The sequence below is a fragment of the Hipposideros armiger genome, unplaced genomic scaffold (genome assembly GCF_001890085.2).
Source record: "Hipposideros armiger isolate ML-2016 unplaced genomic scaffold, ASM189008v1 scaffold_31, whole genome shotgun sequence".
NCBI classification, from domain to species: Eukaryota; Metazoa; Chordata; class Mammalia; order Chiroptera; family Hipposideridae; genus Hipposideros; species Hipposideros armiger.
Window position 1 is genome coordinate 3,266,932 of NW_017731381.1, and position 17,669 is coordinate 3,284,600.

The 17,669-nt window shown below is 47.5% G+C and overlaps 1 long non-coding RNA gene across 3 annotated transcripts in view; it reads right to left on the reverse strand.

The window, feature by feature from the left end:
- LOC109379960 (uncharacterized) overlaps positions 1-17,669 on the reverse strand; it is a 156,530-nt gene that overhangs the window by 91,192 nt on the left and 47,669 nt on the right. For all 3 annotated transcript variants that reach the window (XR_002123324.1, XR_002123325.1, XR_002123323.1), the window contains exon 3: positions 12,042-12,181. This is a non-coding gene — a long non-coding RNA (uncharacterized LOC109379960). The remainder of the gene's footprint in view (positions 1-12,041; positions 12,182-17,669) is intronic.

A 17,669-nucleotide genomic window follows, 5' to 3' on the forward strand; every position in this document is an offset into this window, starting at 1 on the left:
CTCTCTCTCTCTCTCTCTCTCTCTCTCTCTCTCTCTCTCTCTCTCTCTCCCCTATGTGAGGAAAACAGCAAGAAAGTCCTGGCTTCTGTACTGGACACACCCACAGAGCATCAGACACCTCCCCCTCCCACACCCTGACCCCAAATACAATTCCCAGCCTCACTCCACCCTCAAGAAGAGGAACTCAAAGCAATGGTTTTGGGATCTCAGGTCAGCTTTCTAATCCAATCCTCTGTTCCTGTCCTCTGTTCCTGTGGTTCTCAAACTTGATCATACATCAGAACCCTCTGGAGGGCTTGTTAAGACACAGAGCTTCTTGGGGGCCGGCTGAGTGGCTCAGTTGGTTAAGAGCTTGCCCAAGAGTGCGAGCTCTGAGCAACAGGATCGCAGGTTCGATTCCCACATGGGCCAGTGACGCTGCGCCCTGAGCTGAGCTGCCACTGAGCTGCCAACAGGTGGCAGGATGGCTTAGCTGGTGAGAGCACATGCTCCTAACAAGGCTGCCAGTTTGAATGGTGGGCTAGGCCCACCTGCAACTAAAGACTGAACTTGGCACCTCAAGCTGAGCTGCCGCCCAGGTGGCTCAGGGGATAACAACATGGCTCTTAACAACAAGGCTGCTGGTTCGACTCCTGCATGGGATGGTGGCGACGCCCACCCGCAACTAATTGAACACAGTGCCTTGAGCTGAGCAGCACTACTGAACTTGGAGCTGAGCTTGCTGCGCCCTCACAACTAAGATTGAAGGACAACAATTTGGCTGTTCCCCTCCCCCAATTCCCCAGTTAAAAAAAATCTTTAAAAAAAAAAAAGACACAGAGCTTCTAGCTCAGTGGGTCTGGGGTGGAATCTGCACTCCTGCCATGTTCCCAGGTGCTGCTGATCTGCTGGTCCAGGGACCACACTTTGCAAACCATGGTGGCACAATGCTTTGCTGAGGACAGTCCTTAAAGGACATTCTCAGCCACAGGAATGGCTTACATAATGGGGAGGGGAGACATGGGGGGCTTGGGCAATATCCTGCCTTTTCTCACCATCACAAGCTGTTTCAAGCAGCACTGAGCACCTTGGAGACCTGCAAGCAGAGGGTACGAGGCTACGTCACACACACAGAGCATCTCCACTATTGCTTTATCTAATGTCTGCTTGTATTTCTCCAGCGACAAGTGGCTCACTACTTGTCAAATTAGACTATCTTATCTTCAGTTATTTCTTATATCATTAAATGACTTGTCAACTCCAACCTAGGGCTGCCAAATAAAATACAGGACACGCCCAGTTAAATTTGAGTTTCTGATAAATAATGAGTAACTTTTTAGTTCAAGTAGGCCTCATGCATATACAGTTATTTTATTTGCTAAATCTGACAGCCCTACACTCCTACCCACAGGTCTCTAGGCATTTAAGCCAAATTCCCGCCAACCCTGAAGCAGCCAGTTAAGCTCAATCTCAGGTGCCGCTACTTCTTCTACTTCACAAAAACCATTTAAGTCAAAGCCAAGAGCAAATGGTGTCAGCCTCAGGAAACACACTTGGCCAGAACTGCACTTGGAGCCCGGGTCTTACACCCAGTCCAGGGTTTGGCTGCTGTCAGGAAAATAATCTACCACCTGGGCTCCCCAGGTGTAGGCCTCCTTACCTGGAAGCAGACAGACCTTTATGCTGGAGCCCTGTCAGACTGTCAACACCTGGCCATCCACCCACAACCACACCGTACACGTTACAGCCTAGACTAAAGCCTGCTTCTCCTGAGTCCCTTTACTGCAGCCTTTACACTAATCAAGAATCATTTACTAAGAGGTGACCCCAGGACCTCGTACAGGTGGGTGCTACATGGTGGAGGAACCTTCCTGTGCAAGGCTTGTCACTGCAAGACTCCAAATACCAAGAGTCAGAAGAGTCCTGGCCACTTTGTGACGGCCCCTTAGAGACCATCCAGCCCAACCACCTCACAGAAGACCAGAGGCGGAAGGGACTTGCCCAGGCTCAAATTCAAGTTGACGGCAGAATTGGTTAAGAGTCTAAGTCTCCTGACCTCAGCATAGACCTCGTCCCACTCGGCCAGGGCCTCTTCCAACCAAAAGGGAACGCTGGCAAATTAAAACCGCAGAGGTACACCATGTTTCTGCCATGGAATTCGCAACAATGAGAAATTCTGATAGTATCAATCAAGCACTGGAGAGGCTGGAGAGAAAATCATACTCTCCTATCCTGCTGCTGGGGATGTAAGTCGCTAGAGCGACTTTGGAGAGCAATTGGCAATTCCTAGTAAAATTGGAAGTGCACGCTCTCTACAGACCATGACATGCCCCCACAGAAACACTCCCACGGGTGTCCAGTGAGATCCAGGCCAGGATGCTTAGTCCAGCAGTGTTTGTTATGGTGAGAAATTGGAAACAATCTAAATATGCAAGAAGGAGGAAATGAGAAACAGAACATGGCTTATCGACATGACAGAATACCTTGCTGTGGATAGAATGAATGGATTACCGCTAAATGTATCAACAAGCACAGATGTCAAAGTGGCCCTATGTGAAAAAGGGACCCAGAGCAAATGTATATAAATACTGAAATATTATATACATTTATATAAATATTGAAACATTTTCATAAAACAATACCATGTGTCTATTATTTCAAATATATTATGTGTGTATATAGAAATACAAAAGTTTCAAACAATTTATTTCAGAAGTCTTGCCCAGAAGGAAAACCTAGCTATTCATGAAAGTCATGATGGTAGCTGATTCTGGGCCAAGGGTAACATTTAAAATTTGAGGGTGTCAATCAAAGTGTGCTTCCACTTTGCAATGTTTTACCTTTTATTAAAAAACTACTTGAAGTAAATTTAACAAGAAGTTCACAGTTATCATCCCAGCTGTGGGCATGCCAGTTCTTTACTTTGCATTTTTCTTGTGTTCTAACTTCTCAAAGAAAAGTAAATAGGCTATTCTGAGGCGCTGCTCTCTGCTACCCCCACCCCCTCAACCCAGCCTAGGTAACTGACCAAATACACATTTCTCAGATTTCAATAATTCATGGCCTGAGCAGGGGCGCAAGTGTGAGAAAGGCTCCTTCCTTAAGGGAGCACGGAAGAATGCATCCAGTCCAGACTAAAACCTCCCTCCCTCCATCCTCATTGGAGGTGACCTTGGGTTTTAATGAAAGGGAGAGGGCTTAATGCACTGGTTGTTTCTCCAAATCTACTTTAGAGAGACAGAGGGAACTCTCGCCTGGCTCAATAATTTATCAGGACCTAAGAAGCATGGTGAGACGGCGAACTTCCCATAGGCGTGGGCTGTGAGTCGAGGAACAACTCCTCCATGACCACCCTCCAGTGGGTTTGAGATGAGGGGGCTCATCCTAGCTTGAGGATGGTAAGGGGGGCTTGATCCCCATTAACGGGAGGGGTAAAACCCTAATGTGCACACAAATCACATGGGGATCCTATTAAAATGCAGATCCTGATTCAGTAGGTCTCGGGGAGGGGAGGCAGGGGCTGGGGGCGGGGGGAGTGCTAGGATGTTGCATTTCTATCAAGATCCCAGGTGTCTGTGCGGCTGGTCCACAGACCATACTTTGAATAGCAAGTCTCTACACTGCCTACTGTCAACTGCCACCTGCTGCTTTGGCTTCATCATCCTCCTTACAAACAAAAGCATGAGCGTTGACGGGGTCTGATGGCATTGGGGCAGGACCAGGAATGCCCAGCTTCTGTCGATCAGTCCCAAGGGAGAGGGCCACAGGGGGACCCTGTTAGAGGCCATGGGTTAGGTCTGTGAAGCAGAGGAAGAGGCTGGGGTTGGAGCACAAGCTCGGCTGGGGTGACCAGCTGTCCTGGTTTGCCTGGGACAGAAGGGCTTCTGAGGACACAGGAGTTTCAGTGCTAAAACCAGAAAAAGGCCCAGGCAAACCGGACTATGTTGTCACCCTGACAAAGCTCAGCTTGGAAGGCTAATGCGTGGTGATGGCAATGAGAACGTCCTCCTCTCCGGGAAGAAGGGTGGGGTGGGGTGGGAATGGGCTGGGAAGGGAAGCAAGGGAACTTTCTGGGTCGATAGAAACATTTTCTATTTTGGTCACAGAGGTGTACACAATTTTCAAAACTCATGGAATTTGAAGTAGAATAACACTGTATGTCAACTATAATTATATATATATATATGGTCACAGGATGTGGAGTACAGCGTAAGGAAGATAGTCAGTGGTATTATAACAGCTATGTGAGATGTCAGAGGGAAAGGGGGTTATGACTTTGTGAGGGGTGTAAATGTCTAACTATTATATTGTTTTGTATACCTGAAACTAACAACAACAAAAAAAACCTCTTGGAACTTAAAATTTAGGTGGGTTTTTTTAAATATTATTAGTTTATTGGGGTGATGCTGGTTAATAAAGTTATATAGGTTTCAAGTGTACATTTCTATAATACATCATCTATATGCTACATTGTGTGTTCACCACCCAAAGTCAAATCTCCTTCCGTCACCGTATATTTGACCTCCTTTACCATTGTCTGTCTATGTGCTTTATTGTATGTATACTATACCTCAATAAAAATATCTAAAACAAAACAAAAGCCTCCTGGTCTACCAACTCCCCCTAAACCCTCATCTGAATCTTGGCATCTTGCAACCCACTAGCCGCCCCAGAGGAGGCCGTCCCTGGTGACCATCCCAACTCCACAGCTGCTCCCAGGCACAAACACGATCACACAGCAGCCGCCCCCCGAGTGCACATGTCCCCTCCATGGGACCTTGAATTTGTCCCACTTAGGAACTCTTCCTTCTTTGCAGGAAAGAGGGAAGAGATGTAGACAGAGGGGTGAAGTCCCCCCCCCCCGCCCCACAGAGATTATCTTAAAAGGTAGCCAGTGAGAGGTTGTGTGGCCGAGGGAAGTGTCACCAAAGTCTGTCCCCTTCCTGCCTTTCCAGTGCCCCCGCTGAGCTTACCCCCAGCCGGCACTCCCTCTGGGCATCATCCAGCTCGAATCACGCAACGCAATCACCTGGAGAACGTGTTACAGCAGGATGGCTGCGCCCCACCCCCAGGGTTTCTGGTTCTGTAGGTCTAGGGGGCCTGAGAATCTGCATTTCTAAGTTCCCAGGTGACGCTGCTGCTGCTGGTGGTGCAGGGTCTGCGCCTTGAGAAACGTCACGTCAGCCTTTCAGCATACACTATATGCTAACTGCATAAACAACCAGCCCTAGAAGGAGAGCCATGCACGGCTCCTTTCCTGCTTCTGCAGCTCTCGCAGTGGGAGAAGCTTTTTAGGCAAATCTTTCTTCCTTTCTGAGACTCAACTTGCCCATTTTTAAAATAGGGATGATGATACCAACCTCACAGGACCATGCTGTGGATCCAGTGAGGTAACACAAGCTTTCCTGAGAACCGTGTTGGAACCCTCTGCCTGGAAGGCCTCCTTGGCCCCTCCAAATCCATGTCGATTAGTTCTCTCTATACTCCTCCGGCCATAGCCAATCACCGGACACTTAAAGCGAACTGCCTTATATGGGAGGGTAATGCATTCCTGCAAAATGTTTCTGTGTTCAGACCTTGTGCGACATCCTAGGGCTACAGAGATGGGGAGATAGTCGTTCCCAGGCTGGTAGGGAGACAGACGTGGAAAGATGCATTTAACACACACGTGGTCGATGCAGAGACAAAGCACAGTGCAGGGCCCGGCAAAGCATGACGTGCAGTTACCATCGCTGCCTGAGAAGGGTCCACAAAGGCTTGCCGCTGGAGGCGATGCATGAGCCAAGGACTAAAGGATGAGCACAAGTCTGTCCATCCCTCACTTCCTCGAGTGGCTTTAAGTGGCTCAGCTTAGGCACCTGACCCAACTCTCAGAGCACAGGGTATGTGCTCAAAAATGTGCCATCATTGGATCAAGAGGCCTGGTTCCTTGCAATGCCTCCCAGGAACAATGCCTTGTCTGACCCGTGGCCTGAGAAACCAAAGTAACGCCATTCAATAGACTGCCCTGCTCTGATGAAAGTAATGCAGGCAAATGGTGACTTCTCCAGTTAAAATTAAAAGGAAAAAGGCTCCCTATTCACGTCAATGCTTTGCCTCTAGTTCAGTCACCATCTGGCCACCACCTGTCCCCATTCAAGTCACCTCTGAGTCTTTGGGTCCCAATCATTGGCTCCCTGAGGCCTGGGTCCCAAACAGCTCTTATGTTATTCCTACCTTAAAAAATATATTAAAAAAAACAACAAAACAAAACCAACTCCTAACCCCTTCAGGGAGATGTGAGGGGAAGGGAATCTTTCCTGGAACAGGATCGACCATGTGACCTGAGGCCAGTTAATTCACCCACTGCGTCTCGGCGTCTTCACCTGCAAAATGGGGATAAAAATGCCCACCCTCAACCTGTGGCGAAAGTTGAGGATCATATGAGTGAAGAGCCCGGCCCCCAGATGGACAGCACACAGTCACGTGTCCTGACCCCTTCACCCCACGGGGTCCAGGCGACACAGAAGGAACCGTGTGGGACAGAGAACACCTGCTCAGCAGGACTCTCCCTTCAGCTGCCAACACCACCCCTTTGCTGCCCCTCTGCAGAGCGCTGGAAGCAGAAGTGTGAAGGCCCCAACCCTCTCAGCTGTTCTCTTTGTGACTCAGCCCTGGGCAGTACGCGTGGAAATATCACAGGCAGAAGAGCCCATTCCAGTGACATTTAAAATCCAGAGCATCTCTCACAGCCCCCTCCCAGGCTGCGTCTGGTCAGCATTCGTTGCTCAGAAACTTCATGGAGCATGTCTATCTACTTCCCACGGGGACAGCACTCTACAGTTTATACGGCACGGCCTCATCTCTCGTCTTACTTAATCCATTCTCAGCAACGCTGCCAAGGAGGAAACCAGTCACATCAACCGCCCAAGAATACCCAGCCAGGATGTGGCCGGGGCAGGCTCTGACCCCAGACAAGCCTGGCTCACAAGCCTCGTCTCTTATACAAACTCATTAATGATGTAAACAGGGACAAGGTAAGTCCCCTGTCCCTCTCGGCCTTCGGACCTGTCCTCTGCACCAGGTATGAGCTGGACCAGACACTGGACAAGGCCTAGAACTCTCCAACATGCAGTCCAGCAGGTGGGGCCAGGAGCCAGAACACCCCACCCAGACCCCCCTCCCCAGGCTCCCCCGCAGCTCAGTCCTGCTGGTCACTGTCCCCTCTGACACCTTTACTCCACCAGGCTCAGCCTTGGGGTTAACTGACAGGCCCGGATTTATACCCCAGCCTGACCTCCAGCATAAAAGATCCTGCTAAAGGAGCCAAGAATTTAGTTGACTTCATCTGTCCCTGCCTCCATGGTCACCCCCACATTGCTCCTGGCTCTCTCTAGCCTGGCCCCCCTTCCGCCACACCCTTCCTTCCCAGATTGTCTCTTTGCCTCAGAAACACCTCTTTTAAGTAAACACATTCACCCCCATGCTTAACCACATCACCAAATGCTCAGCAACGGCACCTTCTGTCTCAGCTGAAGGCCCTTGTCTCCCAGAACCCCACTTTCCCTGCAGCCTCGCCAGCTAGAGTGGCTCCCGCTCCCCCTCCCCCACATGCACACACCTTAAGGTCCAAATTTGCACGAAGCACCCTCATGGCTCCTCACTGCCACTCCTTGGCCATGGCTTTCTGGTAAAGCTGTCTCTTCAAGCTCTCCCTTCCAGGCCTCATGACCATCCTTCCTGCTGGGGACCCTCCTCTTCCTCAGGTTCAGTCTCCCTGTCCACCTTAAGTCCTGGCACCTGTAGGGAGGGGTTTCCCAACCCTGGCATGATTGACATTTGAGCCAGATAATTCTCTGTGGTGGGGGCCATCCTGTGCATCATAGGATGGTCAGCAGCAGCCCTGGCCTCTATCCACTAGGTGCCAGGAGCACGTCCCCCCAGTTGTGATCACCAAAAATGTCTCTAGACATTGTCCAGTGTCCTCCAGGGGAACAAAATCGGCCCTGAGTAAGAATCACTGGTCTAGAGCCATGTCAGCGGCTGGACCCCAGGTCCAGTGAGCACCCTGACCACTCCAGCCTCAGCGACGGTCACTTCACTTTACTTCATCCCTCTCCTGGGGCAGCACCTGCTTCTCCACTGCCCAGGGCGCCCCAGGAAGCAGGTGGGAGAGTGAGGCTGGAATCCATCCCCCAGGATGCTTCAACCAGCCAGGCTGCCTCCTTCGGAGCACTTCGATTTGATCTGTCATTGAGCTGTTATTTGTTAGTATTTCTTCACTTTGCCCATCGTCTTCTCTGCCTCCTTCACCAAGATACAAACTCTGCAAGAGCAGGAACTTAACTATTGGGTTGTTGGGAAAGTCGTGACGTGTGTGTTTCCATGTTGTTCCTTGCAAAAATGCATCATGACTTTTCCGACAGCCCAATATTTTCATCACTGTTCTAGTCTTTACATTAGCAGGGTGCCTGGCACAGAGAGCAGGAAGGAGGGAGGGTGGAAGGGAGTCAAGGAAGAAAGGAAGGAAGGAAAATAAGAAGGAAAAAAAATTCCGAAGAGAGGGGAGAACTCTGCAAAAGAGGGGAGGAATTGATCAGATGAAGCAAGAGAGTCAAACAGAACAGCTGTGCCTTGAAATAACACGTACCTAATAAAAGGCATGCTGTATCTCTACATTCACTGACATGGAAATACCCCTAATAAAGCTACTTATACACCCATCTGTGTATTTATGACCAAAGAAAGATCCGAAAGAATGCTCGCCAAAAGGCTGAAGACTTTTATCTCTGAGTAATGAGATCTTAGGGGGAATTTTGTTTTCTCTTTTACTTCAATTCCCCGTAATAAGAATACATTATCCTTCCAATCATAAAATGTTATAAATCATGTTTTCAACGCATGTGTTTTAAGCTGGGAAATGTCTCACGAGAAAAGATTAGGTGGAAAGTCAGAAATACAAAGAAGATGGTTACTGTACTTAGTATAGAGCCCAATTAAAACAACTTTTTAAATTTCATATGAAAAATACTAAAAAAAAAAAAAAAAAAGATCAGGAGGAAATCCACCGCACTTCAACAACCGTGATTCTGAGGGGTGGGAGGCAGGAATAAGACCCCTCTATCATTTCTCCTTTATACGTATCTTTATTTTCCAAATTCTCTAGAGCGGTGCCATCCAACATGGTAGTAAGTAGTCCCTGACACGTGAAAAGTGTCATGTGTGATACGACAGACAACCTGAATTGTTTTTCTTTGCTTTTATTAATTGAAATTGAAATGTAAACAGCCTCCCATGCTGAGTGGCTACTGTAGTTGGGAGCAGAGCTCTGGAGTGAACAAATATGTTTTACACTCAGAAACACAGCACTAGATGTGATTTTTCAAATTCATAAATAAAAGCTCAGAACAGAACACCCCAGCGCTGCCCAGCGTCTGGCCCTGTTCCAGCCCAAGGCAGCCTCTGCATCTGTTTATTATGCGCTCTGAATGCCCCATCCAAACTTTTCTTGGCAGATGCATCCTTTTCTTTTACCCTTAAAAAAAACTAGAGGATGATTTCTTCATTTCTTATTCGGTTTTTGAAAGTGAGGCAGAGTCAATGAACTCACACATATTCCAGAAACTGACTTCCTCAGACCTTAACAGAAGGTGCTTAAGTGCACAGATGTTTGCTGGTTTTAAAAGGAGGCCTCGCTGCGTATGAAGAAAACATTCCCCCTAATTTTTTTTTGCTCAATTTGTTTTAAGTTGGTAATGAAATCTGTGAATCGGCGCTCCCTTTCTTCTGGGAAAAATGAAATTTTGATCTCTTTTAAAAATCAGAACGCCATGGGATAATGGGGAAATCAGTCTCAATGGCACATCTCTTGTTCGTTTTCAGAGCTGTGATACACACATGATGACGCTACACTTTGGGGGTCTTTGAGATCTCTGCCACAAGCAGAGCTAACTGCTCAGGTGGATCACTGCCTAACGCGCGCTTCTGCGGGAGATTTGTGTCAACAAATTGCATGTCCGCTTGTTTGAAACAAAATCATGAAGTTGCTAGGCTTTGCACAAGGACTGCTCCGTTCTGTGGGCCCTGGGGACGAAGGCTTTGTACTAATCACCCCGTTCTCTCCTGGAGCAAAGAGCTGCGGGAGGAACAGAAAACCCACACTGATTGCTTTCTTCCTACGCGCCCAGCAGTCACACACAAAAAGAGGTCTGAAGACGCAGCTCCTTGAAGAACGGAGGGGACAATGCTTGGCCTCTGGTTCCACAAAATAAGCAATAATAAAATAAAACACTGAACATGTGTGTCTTACTCACCACCTAAATGCACGCACTTTGTAGATTCTGCATTTGAAAAGGCAAACCATGCTAAGGGGGGGGGGAGTTCCCCCCAGTCTCACTACCTGGAGGTAAAAAACCATCCCCTATTGGGGAGCACTCTTCTGCATCTCTCTCGATTCTAGCAATTCTCTCGGCTGAGTGCAATTTTGTCCCCCAGGGGACATTTGGCAATGCCTGGAGACATATTTGGCTGTCACAACTGGGAGGAGGTGATGCTGATATTTAGTGGGTAGAGGCCAGAGATGCCGCTAAACTTCCTACGACACACAGGACAGTCACACACACAAAGAACTACTCAGCCCCAATGTGAGCAGTTGCGAGGCCGAGGCTGCTATCCTCACGTGGGTGGGTAGCTCTGTGATCATTACACAATCGAGTTCACACTATGTCAGCAGTTTGTCCTCCTGTAAGAACTCATACATTGCTTGTGGTCAAGCACTGCCCAGTCCCTAGAGGGGGCCTCATTTAATTTGTAATACAACTCTGTTAGAGGAGGAAATATTATAGGTTGTATAGCTGGAGAGAATAAGGCTCAGAGAGGTGAAGTGTCTTGCCCAAGGATGCACAGCATTAGTTACGGTGCTCAGTCCCAAGTCCAGGTCTGAGGGATTCCAAACCCCGCCTTTCCCACCACCTGCCAGTTTGCTCCCTTTCACCCCAGGACGAAGCTTACAAAGGGCAATTATGGACCTGGGGTAATGCAAGACCCTTGGCTCCAGGGAGCTCCCCCACCCCTTCTGCCAGGTGAGGACACAGCAAGAAGTCGGCCGTCTGTGACCCGGGAGAGGGCCTTCACCAAAGCCTAACCATGCCATCACCCTGATCTTGGACTTCCAGCCTCCAGAACCATGAGAAATAAACTTCAGTTGTTTAAAAGGCACCCAGTTGGCGGTAGTTTGTTATAGCAGCCCAAACAGCCTAAGACAGTTATTTTCTCATTTTTCCTACCTTCTGCTAACTTGGTCAACAGAATGTTTTTAGTTCTCCTGGTGATTATTTTTATATCTTTAAATAACATGTTTTCATGCACATGTCTGAAGTTACCAAATTCAGAAATGAAAAAGGAGCTGTTGACTCCCCTTGCGAACGATAAGAAAGTCAGTTCCCTTCTACTGCCTCACCCGCTGCTCACCCCATCTTCCGGTTTTCGCTGGTAAACTCTGGCAATGTCTGTCTCAGTCTTTTATAGTAAAATCAAGGGGTTACTTTGTTACGTGTATTTTTTTTAAGAATTAGAATAGGTACATTCTGTTTTACCGTTTTTCCATGGTTATTTAAGTTTCATTTTCCATATAAACGATCTCAAAGCATACCATCATACCACCACTTCCCTTTCCAGGGATGCTAGATGCCTTTCTCATTGAGTTCTTTGTTGACTGAAGTACATTTTCAAATGTTTCCGCCCCACAACCATTCCCCCAAGGATGTATGAATGCTGTGCTTCCTAAGTCCCTGAGGATTTGAGTCACATGGAAACATCAACTTTGGGCATGAAATGCTGGATCCCATCCTTCATTCTTCAATTGCCTTCACTGCTTCATGTCAGAGCTGAGAAGCTAAGGCTATCGGATCTTAATTTGCTTTGATGACAACCCTTTTCTTCTGCAGAAATTCTCATCATAGAGTCTTTCTTTATCCTTGAAATGTAATGGTTTCATCAGAGTATATGTTTAACTGTTAGGTTTTTTTTTTTATCCCCACTAAATTTACTTGGTAACCCTTCTTGAGCTGAAAAGACCTACCTACCTTCACTTTGGGGAATGTTTCCTTCGATTTCCTCTATGAACACGGTTTCTGTTCCATTTCTTCTACCCAAGAACACAAATTATCCACACGTCAGTTCCAGGGTTCCCTCGTCTCCACATCTCAGCGTTATCAGTCGGGATCTGGTCAGGAGACAAAAACACCACCAGTTATTTGAATATAAATAATTTAAAGTAAATAATTGTTAACGGGGTATAAAAGTGTTATCCAGGAACTGAAAAGCAAAAAGAGAACAGTAAGATTATAGAAGCAGCGATTCCAAGAAGCAGCTACCACCCTGAGGGCTGGGGAAACACAGGGAAGAAGTTGGTGGTTTTAAACGGAGTTTAAAAGCTTGGAGGAAGGGCTCTGCAAAGCTGAAAACCTGAGGCTGTGCTGCTATCACTGGTATCCCTGCGCTTAGAGGTGGGGACCCCTGAGGCTGGGACTAGACCTTCCAGCTCCTGTGCCCTAAGCCAAGCATGTAACCTCCCCTGCCCAGGCCTGGAACACTGGCAAGTCCCCTGCAGACAATACTTCTAGGCCAGGGGTTCCCAACCTTGGCTGCATGTGGGAATCACCCTGGGAATATTAAAAAATACTGAGGCCTGACATCCCTCGAGACTCTAAGCTAATTGGTCTGGGGTGCTGTCTGAGCACTGAGCTTTAAAAGCTCCCCAGGGGGTTCTAATGTGCAGCCAGGGTTTAGGTAGAGCAAAGACCCATAATGTATATATTTCTCTTCTCAGGGAGTTATGATGAGTAGATGCCAGACATCAAAAGGAGGCAAAATTTTCTAACATTATCTCAGCATCAAGAATACTAGGTTGGTGGGCAGCCGGTTAGCTCAGGTGGTTAGAGCGCAGGCTCTCAACATCAAGGTTGCCAGTTCGATTCCCACATGGGCCAGTGAGTTGTGCCCTCCACAAACTAGATTGAAGACAACGACTTCACTTGGAGCTGATGGGTCCTGGAAAAAACACACTGTTCCCCAATAAAATTAAAAAAAAAAAGTTGGCTCCATTAAATCAAACATCTTAAAAAAAAAAGAATACTAGGTTGGTGAGAAAAGCCTGAGAATTAGATGATTTTAATAGGGAGCTTCTTCGCTATGACATGTCAGAAATGGAGATAAGCCCAGAAGGCCACACACATTCATTTGTTCCACAGTGGAGAGAACAACAGTAGGAGACAATTATGAATGTGAGTGGCAAAGATAAGCTTCAATTTCCTATAATACAACTGCAACTGAGCTTTGGGCCTCATTGCCCCGGGGCAGTGGTTTCTGGACCAGCAGTATCAGCATCACCTGGTAGATGTTAGAAATGCAAATTCTTGGGCCCCATCCCAGACCTACTGGAATCAGAAACCCTCAGGACCCAGCCACCTGTGTTTTAACAAGTCTTCCAGGGCTGATGCACACTCAAATTTGAGCTCCACTCCCTTAAGCAGTGACCTCTGGAAAAGTCACACCAGAAAAAAACAAGAGCCTAAAGGGCCTGTGTCCCCAGAACCGCTTCAGGAGACAACTGGAGAGAGTAGCCCACCCTCTCTCTCTGGGAGACCAACCGCATCTCCGTGGCAACACGAATGCTCTTGGTGGGCCTCAACAGAGTCACCACGAGAACATCTTTTCTTAATAAACTGAAGAATTTGCATGTAAAATCAGGCTCCTCTGCCCTTTGTCTCTGCCTGCCTGTGACAGCTAGTACCATCTCTCTGCCTTTTCCTTCAGTATGCTGAGAACTTACTTTTGTCTAATTCTACTTTATCCTCTCAAATCGGTGCAAAGTCCAACCGGATTTTGACAATGCATCTCTGATGGCCCTAGCTTTTGCCTACTGTTGTGAATTTTGTTCCTGGAGCAATGCTTTCATTAATGCCTGTGTTGCATCCGCTTTCAGGAGGGCCACATCAAGCTGTTGACACTGAGTGAGCTCGGAATAAACAAAAGGCCCTAATTTATTTTCCACAAGTGATGCTAAGCCACATTTTCTCCATCCTACATCTCAGCTGTTGGTGTACTGGACCCAGCTATACAATCTCATAACATCGTGGGAGGTTTTAGTGTGTCATCGTTTCTTGATTCAATTGTGCCCAGGTAGCAGTTTTTGCTCGTGCTGGGGTGACCAACCATCCTGGTTTGCCTGGGACTAAGGGGTTTCCCAGGAAACAGAACTTTCAGGACTAACACAAGGAAAGCTCCTAGGAGCAGCTTTCAACCAGGGAAAATGGGATTTGGTGGATACACCAGCAAGCTTGCTTCTCAATGGGTGTGGCAGACAGCCTCCAACACGGCCCACCTCTTGGTGTTCACACCCATATGTGATCGCCTCCCCTTTGGGGGCTGGACCTAGTGACTCAATATTTTAACTCCGTAAAAGTGATGAGATATCACTTCTGAGATTAGGCTACAAGAGGGCTGAGACTTCCAACTTGCTGGCTTTCTCTCTCACTTTCTCCCTCACTGGCTCTGAGAGAAGCCAGCTGCCCTACAAACAAGTCCACATGGCAAGGAATTTATTCTCTAGAAACTGTTAAGTGTTGAATGGTGTCCCCCCCAAAAAAGATATGTTGAAGTCCTAACCCCCTGTAGACTCAGAATGTGACCTTATTTAGAAATAGGATCACTGCAGATATAATTATTGGGTTGTCGGAAAAGTCATGACGTATTTTTTCTACGTTTTTCATTGCAAAAATGTGTCATGACTTTTCCAACAACCCAATAGTTTAGATGAGGTCATACTGGAGTAAGGTGGGCCCTTAATCCAATATGGCTGGTGTCTCTATAAGAAGAGCAGACAGACACACAGGGGAGAATGTCATGTGATGATAGAGGCAGAGAATAAAGTACTACAGCTGAAAGCCAAGAAGTACCAAGGATTGCCAGCCATCACCAGAAGCATTACCAAGTTACCCCAAGTATATCATCACTTTCTTTTTTAACCCCCCTGGAGCCTTTGCACAGGCTATTCCCTCTAACTGATATGTCTTCACCCATCATCTTCCTTTTCCTGTTAATTTCCTGTTAATTCTTCAGTCTCTATCCAGGAATGAAGGGCCTCCTGGAACACAGAACTTTCAGCGTGTAAACCAAGAAAATCCTGAGCCAACCGCGATGAGCTGGTCACTCTGGCTGAGCTGCCATTTTTTTCCACCACAGCTGTTTAGAAACCAAGGACAACAGCCAGGCATTTACCCAAGGAGGGCTCTTGCCTGCTCCACCCCTGTAGGCTCTTCTGCACTTTCTACCTCAGCTCGCTAGTCACTGAGAGCTCCTGTGAATTAACAATATATTGTAGGCCGGAACTAATTGCAATAAATATTTTATTTATTAACTCTCAAGCAAAAGGTTGCCTTCAATTAACCAAGTGGGGGGAAAAAATGTGATTACGGCGGTTTTCACATCTGCCCATAGTCACCATCACCAATTAGCAAGCTTGTGCCCCAAAAGCCCTCATTAGTGCACTAATTTATGACATATAAGCGAAACTAAAAAGCCACGGTGCTGTGGCATCGTTTATCTAAATTCCACCAAGAACAGGGACAGAAACGTAGTACTATTTATGCGGGGTTGTAAAGCAATCGTTACACATTACGATAGAAAACCCAACCACATTTACTCGGCGTTTGCCAAGTGTGCGATCTCCTATGGAAGTGCCTGGCACAGAAATGCCGGCACGTTTTGCATGTAGTTGGTACATAATAAATGTTTGTTGACTGAAGTTGTTGAGTGGTAGAGCTACAAAGCTTCTTGGAACTAATTCTGCATGATCATGAGGCTCAGAAAAACAAGGTGACTTTGCCAGGGTAGCACAGCTGCACAGTTGAGACCAGAGCCTTATTTTAGATCAGGGTTTCCCAACCTCAGCGCTACTGACATTTTGGGTTGGATAATTTTTTGTTGTGGGGGGGAAATGGGGGGCTGTTCTGTGCATTGTAGGATGTTTTACATCGCTGGCCTCTACCTACTGAATGTCAATAGCAGCCCCCCCACCCCACCCCATGATGACAACAAAAGTATCTCTAGACTGCCAGATGTCCCCTGCTGCAGTGAGGGGAGTGGGAAAAATGGGGTAGAGTTGCCCTCGGTTGAGAACCACCATAAAGGTAGGTCAATGGTTCTCAAAGTGTGCTCCCCAGACCAGCAGCAACGGTATCACGGGGAGCTTGTTAAAGGAGTGGGAAGGGGCGCCACTCTAGAGCCACTCAATCAGAAACTCTGGGGATGGGTCCCAGCAATAAGGCCTCCAGGTGGTTCGGATGCACCTTCAAGTGTAAGAACCAGTTGGTGTCAATTGTCACTTACCCTGACAAGGTGACTTCTTTTGTCCCTATTTCCATAGGTGAGGAAACTGAGGCTCAGAGAGGTCACATGCCTTGCCCAAGTTCTGGTCTAGTAATGGCAGAGCCAGGACTTGAATCTGACTCAGTATGACACCAAAGACCACCACTTTCTGCTCTACCGTGACTCCTTGAAGACGGGAGGCAGGGGTGAGGGGAGCCTGGACTGGGGCACAGCCTGTCTCTCCCAGACCATGAGCCCCACAAAGGCCAGGCCACCACTGCCAGGCCCCTCTGTGATCGCCGTGACCCTCTGGGGTCTGAGGTAATGAAGAGAAGCATCCGAGCCTTATTAACTCTGACTAGATGTACGAAGGGCAAACCAAGCACCTTGGGAGCAAAGGCACAGGTATCTCCAGGCCTCTCCCACGTGAGCATGCTCAAGAACTGCTTATTGAAAAAATATTTTACCAGCCCAGCTGCCCTCTTTTCTGCGACCCTTCCCCGCCGTTCCCATGGTTACTACAGAAGCCACCATTTCATACACTGTGACCTCACTCCCTTGGCCACAGCTGGCTGGCTTGGAGTGGGTATTTGACCTCAATTGAACCCTTCCCTGAGATTTTGGACTTGGGACAAATTGAGAATTGAATGCATCCCTCCTAAAGGTTTGAAATGGTGATATTTCAAATTCTGGGGCTATTGGTTTCCATGTTGTTCCATTATCAGCACATTAAGTTTCTTTCATTTACAACCAAAGAGACCTAACTCAACAAGTAAGGCTCAAATAAGAAAGTCCCTTTGGCCACCATAATCAGCCCAGAAGTGAAGGTGACATTCTTCATAACATTCAGAAGACAAAGAGGGATGTACCGCTGCCACCCTCACAGGAAACTCAGGTTTGGTCTGAGACGTTCCCTCCCATCTTCTCCATGGCCTGTGGCCTCTGACTCTGATTCCTATCTTCCCTGAAAAACCAGAGCCACACCAGATCCCCTGGCCCCAAGAGTTATCCTTGGATTCCCTCATTATGCCCAGCAACAATATCTCAGACTGATGGTAAATTTTCACATGGGAAGGAGAAAGGGAAAATATACGTCAAAGGGACCGCAAGTTACTAATGGATGGAGATTGGTTCTATAGATGAGGAAATGCAGGATTTATGGAGAAATCAGAGGGGAGAAATAATTACTGAAACAGCTGTGACTCCAGACCCTTCCTGCATAAATGGGGAGGCCAAATTCACCCCCACAATATTCACCTTTGTATAGCCAACAACAAAAAGGGCATGGGTCAGAGACGGCATCAGTGCTATTTTGGTGGGTGGGTAGGTGGGTGGGTGGGTGG